Raw genomic sequence first — 10,403 nt, forward strand, 5'->3', positions numbered from 1 at the left:
GCAAAAAACAAGGGGACGGGAGGGAGTTCAAAAGCACACGCGCCCTTGGGCGCCAAACCCCGGGGCTGGGTGGGCTCTGGGGCAGCCGCCTTTCTGTGGGGTTCGCTCCCTGCCTCCCACACCTGGTCCTGCGCATTCCCCAGCCGTGACCCCACCGCATCCCAAGGGACCCCAGGTTCCCCAGGGCTGGCCCGGGCCCGTACCCAACCTCCCCTGTGTGCCAAGCAAAACCCCTCCTCAGCCTTTCTCCTTCGCGTCCTCCAATCTCCTTCCTTTCCCAGAATTGAGCAGGCAAGAAAGAACAGAGACCAGAGACTAGGTGGGTGGGTGTGTGTGTGTGTGTGTGTGTGAGTGAGTGAGTGATGCGTGTAGATCCAGGCCCCCAGAGCCTCCTGCAATCCACACGCCCGCCACAGGACCCTGTGGGAAGCTCTTCCTCCCGCCACACGCGCAGGGTAAGCTTGGCCTGGCCTTTGTGCGCCTCTGCTGCTGCACCTGGACCCCAAGTGGGGCTGGCCGGGGAGGGGTGGAACAGGGCAGATGGCAGCTGGAGCCCTGGGACTCCTAGTGGGGCAGGGGTTCCGGAGGGCGGCGTTCAGGAGTGGCTGGAGGCTGAGCCAGCAGGCAGGAAGAGATGGAACCATCAGACCGGCCAGGACTCCGCTGCTCTAAGGAGCTCTTTCCCTCCTAAGATGGCCAGGGAGCTCTAATCTCCACATTTGAAAGCTGAGAGACAGGATTCCAGGTTCCAAAAGCTGCCTTGTGGAGAACAGGTAACAGGAGGGGGACTACTCTGCGGGGAGTGAAATCAGTTCCTGGAAAGAGTTTAGAGGTTACACTCAAAAGATAAACTCTGTCCTCAGACGAGCCGCAGGGCCCTGGGTACGGTTAACTCCGTTGTGCCCTGCTGAAGGGTTTAGCATCTCTAAGGAGGCCACATGCAGATTCTAGATTTTGCCACTTGTTTATGACCAAGGTTTACCAACACTGGAATGGGAAACATCTAGGAGAAATGTAACTGTATGCTTATTTGCTTGAGAATGCTGTGTCGCCTGGATTCAGGCAGGGTTAGGTGGCGGAAGTGACGCAGAGAGTAGGATGCAAGTTCTCCTGTGGGATTGGTCCCCTGGTGGGTGGAGCTTAGAGCCTCTGTGACAGAGACTGGCAGATTTGAAATCCAGGCCACACAGGGTGGGGAAGAGCAGGGTGCACGGGGCACTCAGAGTTGAACACACCAAAACTGATTGAGAGTCCGGAGTTCTGGGGGACCAACTGGGGGCCGGGCTGCCTGGAAGACCTAAGATACTTCCCAGAGATACCTTAGGAGTCTTTTGAGAGGGGTGTGTGTGTGTGTGTGTGTGTGTGTGTGTGTGTGTGTGTGTGTTTTCTGTTTCCCCAGCACCAGCACAGGCTTCTGGAGTGAACTTCAGGGAAAGTTGGGGAATGACTTTTCCTGACACCCAGGTTAGAACTGGTTTTGGAACTTCCTCACCTTCTTTACCCAGAGAACTCCTACTCATCCTCCAAAACTCAATGCAAAAGTTCCCTCCTGTAGAAGACCCTCCCTCTGGACTTGGCCCTCACCTGTTCCTCCCTCCAGTCCAACTCTGATGCTACGGGACTGGGAAAGTTGCTGTCCACTCTTTCTCCTGGACTGGGGCTACCGCCTCCCTGGAAGGCAGGGAGGTTGTGAGGGTCAGAAGAGGCGTGAGTGCCCTCAAGTGCAGCGTGGTGCAAAGGCGCCCAGGCCCTGCGTACTCAGGGCACTGCTGGGTCATGTGCTTTGTCGTGCCAGGGGTGCCCGGGATTTCCTGGGTTCAGGGAGAGGATAAAGAGAGTGCAGAGGAAGCGGGTTAGGAGAGCAAGGTGGACATCAGGGACCCCCGAGGCAGAGCTGGAGAGCAGGGAGAAAGGAGGTTGGGAGGGCGGGAGAAGACGGCTTCCCCTGGCCCCACCCGTCCGCGGCAGGCCCTGGCCAAGACCCAGTCCCTCCCCGTCATGCCCCGGGTCACCGTGCGGCCCCACGTGTCCATCCTGCACAGCGCGCACCCGGGGCTGGGGACCACGCCAGGGCCGCAGCCTTTCCTAAGAATCGTTAAGGACCAAAGTTGTCTTCGCTGACAGCTGTTGCTTTTCTCTTCGCCTTTTACTTTTTAAAGAGAGAAATCAAACTGACAGTGTTAAGACCCTCGCCCTGTGGCTCGGTGGACACAGGACACGGGGCAGGGTGGCTGGCGGCGTCCCCACCGCTCCCTGGCCCGCCGGGCCCCTGCCCCGCTGCCCGCTTCCCCCTCCCCGCATGTGATTGCCAGCGTGAAACCCAGTCCTCATCCGGTTTCTGTTTCCCTCCGTTTTCCTTTTCCATTCCTGCCCCATCGGTCCAGCGTCCTCAGGGACGTGCTCCCTTCCCTGTAAATACATGACTTGGGACACAAGTTCAAAGCAAACGACAAGTGCTCATGAATGCATGGTGTTGAGATGTTTTGCACTACTCTTTTTGGTCTTCGTAAAAATATTTTATTAACAGCAGACATTAAAAAAGAAAAAGCACATGGCCTCAGGTGCATGGTGACTTCAAGTTCCAAGGCTCTGGCCGCTCCGGGCCCCAGGGTGCAGCACAATTAGGCCTGAGTGAGTCCCCGCCTCATTCATGGTGTGGCCTGCGGGTTACCCAGAGCGGGCCCTGCAGTGACATGGGCGGTTGCAGGGATTGCATGGCTGTGAACAGCACACTGAAGCGGCTGCCAGCCCAACCCACCCTTTTGACTTGAGGCTGCGAAGCCCAGCTGTGTCCCAAGGCCTCCTGCCCCTCAGAGCCCTGGAGAAGTTCAAAAGGCCCTAGGGACAGGTGGGGTCCGCCTGGCTTTCTATCCCAGTCACTATGCCGGCAGGCAGGAGTGGAAACAGCCCGTTTCAGGATTGGCATCAAGCTGGTGGGCTTTGAAAGGGGGCTTCTGTGAATGTGCAGTCCTCTCCTGCTGGACCTAGCATGGTCCTACTCCCTGTGCCAGGAATCTGCAATCTGTGGCCCCTTAGTAGAACAAGAGAAAGACCAGCCAGATGCGGTGGTGCACACCTGGAATCCCAGCACTCTGGGAGGCTGAGGCAGGAGGATCGCAAGCTCAGGCCCAGCCGGGGCAGCTTAGGCTTAATGAGATCCCGTCTCAAAATACACAACTTTCAAAAGGGCTGGGGGTTCAGTCTCCAGTACTGAGGAAAAAAAAGATGAGTTCCATAACCGGACAGGTGCATTCCAGATAAAATTCAACTTCTAGACTTCCAACCCTCTTCTGTCTAGGCAGAGGCTGAGTGGGTCTCTTGTTGTTTCGTGCCCAGTTCCAGGGATGGAACCCAGGGTGCTGTGCATGCCAGAAGGCCTCTCTACAGATGGTCCTTTTTCGAAATATGTCTGCAGATGGCATTCCGTATCTGCAACTTCCAAACCCATGGATCCAACCCACTTCTGGAGGAAAGCAATCACTAGAGAAAACCTTGAGTCTGAGGGGACAGTGCATCTTTGTTCAGTTACACAGTATCACGATGCCTGGACCCCAGGACCTTCACATGGAGCTGCGTTCCTACAGGGATGCGCCAAGCCCCATGGCTGTCTGCTAGAGAGGAACAGCTACAGCGAAGGATAAAGATAGAGACGCAGCATCAGAATCACAGCAGACTTTTCAACACAAACCCTCGGGTCAAGGAGAGCCTGGAGCGAGATACTTCAAGTCCTAAAAGAAAACAGCCTACAACCTAGACTGATGTATCCTGCAAAACTCTCTTTCAAAATGGATGGGGAAATAAGATACTTCCAAGACAAAGAACACCTGAGAAACTTCACAAATACCAAACCAGCACAACAAGCAATTCTAAACAATATCCTAGAAAAAGACAACGAAGGTCACAACACCATGAGACCCAACAGAGCAAATCAATTAGGCAAGGCAAGAAACTAAAGGGGCAAAAATTTAAAAGACAGTCAACAGGAAAATAACATGACAAGGATAAGTCAGTGCGTATCAGTTATAACCATCAATGTCCATGGCCTCAACTCACCAATCAAGAGAAACAGACTGCCAGAATGGATTAAGAAGCAAAATCTAACAATATGTTGTATACAAGAAACACACCTAGTGCAAAAAGAAGTCCACAGACTGAAAGTGAAAGGATGGAAAACAGTCCTCCATGTGACAGGAGCCCAGAAAAAAAGCAGCGGTAGCTATCTTATTGGCAGGCAAAGTAAATTTCAAACCAAAACTGATTAAGAGAGACAAGAAAGGCCACTACATCCTTGTAAAGAAAACAATCCAAGAGGAAAAGATGATACTAATAAATACATATGCACCAAGCTAGGCATGGTGACACACACTTGTAATCCCAGCTCTCAGGAGGCTGAGGCAGGAGGGTCACTGTGAGTTCAAGACCAGCCTGGGCTACATAGTGAGTTCCAGGTCAGTCTCAGCTACATAGTGAGACCCTGTCTCAAACAACAACAACTATACACACACACACACACACCCCAAATATTAATGCCCCAAACTATATAAAACATATTAAGAAACATGAAAAACCAAATAAGCACTAATACAATTGTATCAGGGGACATAAATACCCTACTATCACAAATAGACAGATCATCTAAACAAAACATCAATGATGAAATACTAGAACTGAGCCAAGCTTTTGAACATACGGACTTAATAGATGTCTATAGTGTGTTCCACCCCACAAAATCAGAATATACATTCTCTTTAGCTGCACATGGGTCATTCTCCAAAATAGACCACATACTAGCTTATAGAATAGCTTACTTGCTTATAAATGCAAAGGAATTGAAGTTATCCCATGTATATTATCAAATCATATTGCAATTAAACCGGAAATCAGTAGCATAAGAAACTGTAACAACTTCACAAACATGTGGAAATTGAACAATACTCTTCTGAACAATCAATGGGTCACAGAGGAAATTAAAGAAGAATTTAGACAGTTTTTACAAATAAATGATAATGCCAATACTATGGGACACAATGAAAGCAGTTCTATGGGGAACATTCAGGCAGTGAATGCCCACACCAGGACAACAGAGCGAGCTCAAATAAACCACCTAATGATGAATCTTAGACTCCTAGAAAAAAAAGAGCAAGAGAAACCCAAAGCCCAAACACAGGAAGAAACTGTAAAGATTAGAGCAGAAATCAGTGCAATGGAAACTAAGAAAATGGCACAAAAAAAAAAAAATCAATGAATTGAAGTTGTGTTTTTGAAAGAATAAAATCGATAAACCCTTAGCCAATCTTGTCCAAAAAAGGAAAAAGGCTCAGATCCATGAAATTAGGAAAGAAAAAGGTGAAGTCACAACAGATACAGCAGCAATCCAGAAGATCATCAATTTCTACTCTGAGAACCTGTACTCTAGTAAAATGGAAATCACAGAAGAAATGGATAGATTTCTAGATACTTATGAATTACCAAAGTTGAATGAAGAAGATAAAAAAATTCTAAACACCCAATACAATCAGTGAAATTGAAAATGTAATTAAAAGTTTACCAACAAAGAAAAGCCCAGGTCTTGACAGATTTCACTGCTGAATTTTACGTGACATTTAAAGAAGATCTACTGCCACTACTCTTCAAACTTTTCAATGAAATTGAAAGGGAAGCAATACTTCCAAATTCATTCCTGGAAGCAAGTGTTACTTTGACTCCCAAACCAGGGAAAGACCAAACTAAAAAAGAGAACTACAGGCCAATCTCTCTAATGAACATAGATGCAAAAATCCCCAATAAGATACTGGTAAACAGAATACAGAGGATCATCAAGATCATACACCCTGACCAAGTCGGATTTATTCCAGGGATGCAAGGGTGGTTCAACATACGTAAATCAATAAATGTAATACACTATATTAACATAGTCAAAGACAAAAACCATATGATCATCTCAATAGATGCAGAAAAAGCATATGACAAAGTTTAATACCCATTCATGATTAAAAAAAAAACTCTACACAAAATTGAAATAGATGGTCTATATCTTAACCTGATAAAGGCTACCTATGAAAAACCAACAGCCAATATCATATTAAATGGCCAAAAAAACTGAAAACCTTCACGTTAAAATCAGGAACAAGACATGGATGCCCACTATCACCACTCCTCTTCGATATAGTTCTGGAAACATTAGCCATAGCAATTAGACAAGAGAAAGAAATTAAAGCAATAAATATAGGAAAGGAAGAAGTTAAACTGTCATTATTTGCTGATGATATGATACTCTACATTGAATAACCAAAAAAACACTGGCAAAAGATTTCTAGACTCAATTGACACTTTCAGCAGAGTAGCTGGACACAAGGTTAACACCCAAAAATCAATAGCCTTCTTATACACAAATAACAGACTCACTGAGAAATTAGGGAAACAATTCCTTTCATAATAGCATCCAAAAAAAATAGAGTATCTAGGAATCAATCTAATGAAGGAGACAAAAGATCTCTACACTGAAAACTACAGCACTCTCAAAAAAGAGATCGAAGAGGATATAAGAAAATGGAAAGATAGCCCCTTCTCCTGGGTAGGAAGAATCAACATAGTGAAAATGGCCATACTACCAAAACTGCTATACAGATTCAATGCAATACCAATTGAAATCCCAACACTATACTTCACAGAACTAGAAAGAAGAATCCAAAAATTCATTTGGAACCAGAAGAGATCTAGAATAGCAAAAGCCATCCTAGGCATCAGAGACATGGCAGAGGGCATAACAATTCCCAGTTTGAAACTATACTATGAAGCCACTATGATAAAAACAGCATGGTACTGGCAAAGAAACAGACCTAAGGATCAGTGGAAATGATTGGAAGACACAAAAACAAATCCAGATGTACTCAGCTACATCTTTGACAAAGGAGCTGACCATCCTCAGTGGAGGAAAGATAGCCCCTTTAAATAAATGGTGTTGGAAAAACTGGATTTCAACTTGCCAAAGATTCAAACTAGACCCTTATCTTTCACCATGCACTAAACTAAAATCCAAGCGGGTTAAAGATCTAAATATTAAAAAAGAGACACTAAATTTGCTGGAAGATAAGTTCAGCAGAACTCTTGAAGACATTGGCATAGGAAAAGACTTTATGAACAAATCCTCAGTAGCACGGGAACTAGCAGAAAGAATCAACAACTGGGATCTCATCTTATTAAAAAGCTTCTGCACTGCAAAAGAAACCATCAACAGAACTAAGAGACAACCTACAATGTGGGAAAAAATTTAAACCAGGTGCTCCTCAGACATAGGTCTACTATCTAGAATATATTAAAAACTCAAAAAAATCAGGCCACCCCTAAATATAAAAACCAATTCAAAAATGGGCATCTGAAATGAACAGACATTTCTCAGATAAAGAAAAGCAGCAAATAAATATATGAAAAAATGTTCCACATCATCAGTCATTTGAGAGATGCAGATGAAAACAACACTGAGATTCCACCTCACCCCAGTAAGACTGGCTGCGATCAAGAAGTCAATCAATAACAAATGCTGGCGGGGTTGTGGGGAGAAATGAACCCTTCTCCACTGTTGGTGGGAGTGCAGACCGGTGCCACCACTATGGAAATCAATATGGAGACACCTCAAAGAGCTGGGACTGGAGGTTCCATTTGACCCAGCCATCCCTCTGCTGGGTATCTTCCCAAAAGAATTAAAAGAATCATATCACAGTGAAGTATGCGCACCCATGTTTATAGGGGCACAGTTTGTAATAGCTAAAACTTGGAAACAGCCCACCTGCCCATCAATTGGAAACTGGATAAAGAAGATGTGGTTTTCCTATAAAATGGAATATTACTCAGCCATAAAGAATGAGAAAGTAGATTCATTCATAGGAAAATGGGTACATTTTGAGGATATACCTCTAAGTGAAATAAATAAGTCACACATATGCAAATGCCAAATAGTTTCTCTGGTGTGAAAAACTAAAATAGTAGTCAAGACCCTAAAGGGGCAATTAGCAATATGAAATAGGAAGAAAAGGACCAAAGGTGTAGGGACAGTGAGAAGGATAGGGAAAGGGGAATAAGGGAAAAGGACAAAAATATGAGAAAATGTAAAAATGGAATTAAAGTGTTTGAAGGTGGGGAGGTGAGGAGGGGGTGAAGGGAGGGTGGGGACAAGGGGGAAAAAATGAGAACCAAGACCTGGCATGTAGAGGTACAAGATCCCAGTAATGAATGTAACTGTACTGTCTACCTAGAATGCACCAATAAATTCAATTTTTAAAAAAATCCCAGCAAGGTTCTCAAAGGTTTGGGGCACAGTGATCTCATGGCCACTAGGCAACCCCCTGTTTCCTACACTGGGGCTTGCATAGATGAAGTTAGAATGGTGTGGAAAGATTAAAAAATGAGTAAGATATCAAGATTTACCCTTTGTAGAAAGAATGAAATGTTCAGGAACACAGTGATGTCTATGCACTAAAGAACAAGTAAATACTATTGCCACACAGCTGAATAGTTATTATAGAAAGGCTTCGTAAGTGCACAATACTTTCTTTCTGACTATACAAAATAAAAGTTTAACTAAGAAGTTGAATAACCACAGGAGTTCTTTATCAAAACCGAGTGACCTGCTAAGAGTTGGCCGCAGTCTTTCCACGGCCGAAATAGACACATGAACTTTGAAAAATGGTGGCAAGCTTGGATTGTTCTTTTGATTTTGCTTTCATTTATGCTTTTACTAGGAAATTGCTTGATTAATAACAGCTGAGGCAGGCCAGGCGTGGTGGTGCACAGGTGTAATCCCAGCACTCGGGAGGCTGAGGCAGGAGGATTGCTGGGAGTTCGAGGAGCAGCCTGGGCTACATCGTGAGTTCCAGGTCAGTCTCAACTACACGTGAGACCCTGTCTCAAAAAATAAATAAATAAAGCACAAACTTTACTGGAACAGAGGTCCTCCCCTATTTATATTCAACACATAAGATCTCACTCTGGCCTTCCTGGCCCCAGGCCCAAGGTAACTCTCTGAGAGTAGGATTGTTTCCTGCCAGCGGGTGGGAAATACCACTCGAGCTATGCACAGGCACCAGAAAGTCCATCAGTCGGCACAGAGTCTTGCCAACATGTTTCCCTCACTGACTAACGAACGATGTAAACAAATCAGAGCGTGTTCCACCTGTAGGCCTCTGCTTCCTACTGGACCCCTATGATGTCAAGGCGTGAACATGAGAGGACTAAAAAGCAATGCACTCTGCCAGATGGATGTTACTCATGTTTCATCCTTTGGTAAACAAAAATGCGTCCACGTCACCATACATAGCTACTCTGGGTTTCCGTGTGCCTCCGCCATGATGATGTCATCTCCCACTTGCTGAGATGCTTCTGTACTGTGGGAGTCCCCTTTCCCATCAAGACTGATGATGGACCTGCTCATTTCTCTAAGACGCTAAAAGATTTCCTTGACAAGTGTGCTATAGCCCATGTCACAGGAATCCCTCGTAACCCACAGGGCCAAGCGATTTTCAAGCATTTTAACAAGTCATTTAAGGCTGTGCTTCTTAGCCGGGCGTGGTGGCGCACGCCCGTAATCCCAGCCTTCCGGAGGCTGAGGCAGGAGGATCGCTGTGAGTTTGAGACCAGCCCGGGCTACATAGTGAGCTCCAGGTCAGTCTCAAGTACATAGTGAGACCCTGTCTCAAAAAAACCCCAAAAACAATAAAACAAAACAAAACAAAGACTGCTTCTCTAGCAAGATAGCGCGTCAACGTGCCATACACCTACCGATAAAACGAACTTTGCTCTCTTTGATTTCCTGACTTTTGATAAAGACAATGTCAGCCCTGCACATAAACACTGGGCCAGTGTTCAATCCCTAACCGAAAGTCCATGGGTTCAAGGGAGGGTTCCCTCCCCCAACGCAGGATGGGCCCAGCCCCTCGTTGACTCTAGGGAAGGATTTGCCTGTTTTTCCTCAGGATCGCGATCAGCCCCGGTGGGTCCCTGTCCCGGACGTCCACGCAGAGGTGGCGACGACCCCTCAGGGGATCCGCAGCTGCCCGGGTGACCTGGGAGCCTTAAAGTCTCTCTGTGACCAAGCTCAAGGCTTGGCCCCTCCTGGCTCTCCGAGCCCCATTTCGGCGCCGACGTGGTTCGCGCGGCATTGACGCCAATTCCACACAAGCCCCGTCTTCGCCCTCCACACAAACGTGGGCCTCCATCCCTAAGCCCCCTTTTTTGTCAACGCAGATTGGAATTCTACCTGGCCGAGGCCTTCCGGCCGTGATTCCCGTTTACATCCAGCAACCAAGGAGCGATCACGCTCACACCGCCCAGCAGCTGCGGCCGCCTGGAACACGTCTGTCTCCGGGCCCTCTGTCTGTCTCACCCGTTCTCCGGGTCCCCGCCTCTGC

At 46.7% G+C, this 10,403-nt stretch overlaps 1 protein-coding gene across 1 annotated transcript in view; it reads left to right on the top strand.

The window, feature by feature from the left end:
• Unc13a (unc-13 homolog A) overlaps positions 1–10,403 on the top strand; it is a 54,232-nt gene that overhangs the window by 43,154 nt on the left and 675 nt on the right. The window lies entirely within an intron of this gene.

The sequence above is a fragment of the Fukomys damarensis genome, unplaced genomic scaffold, assembly GCF_012274545.1.
Source record: "Fukomys damarensis isolate Sample0158 unplaced genomic scaffold, DMR_v1.0_HiC HiC_scaffold_37, whole genome shotgun sequence".
Taxonomy (NCBI): Eukaryota; Metazoa; Chordata; class Mammalia; order Rodentia; family Bathyergidae; genus Fukomys; species Fukomys damarensis.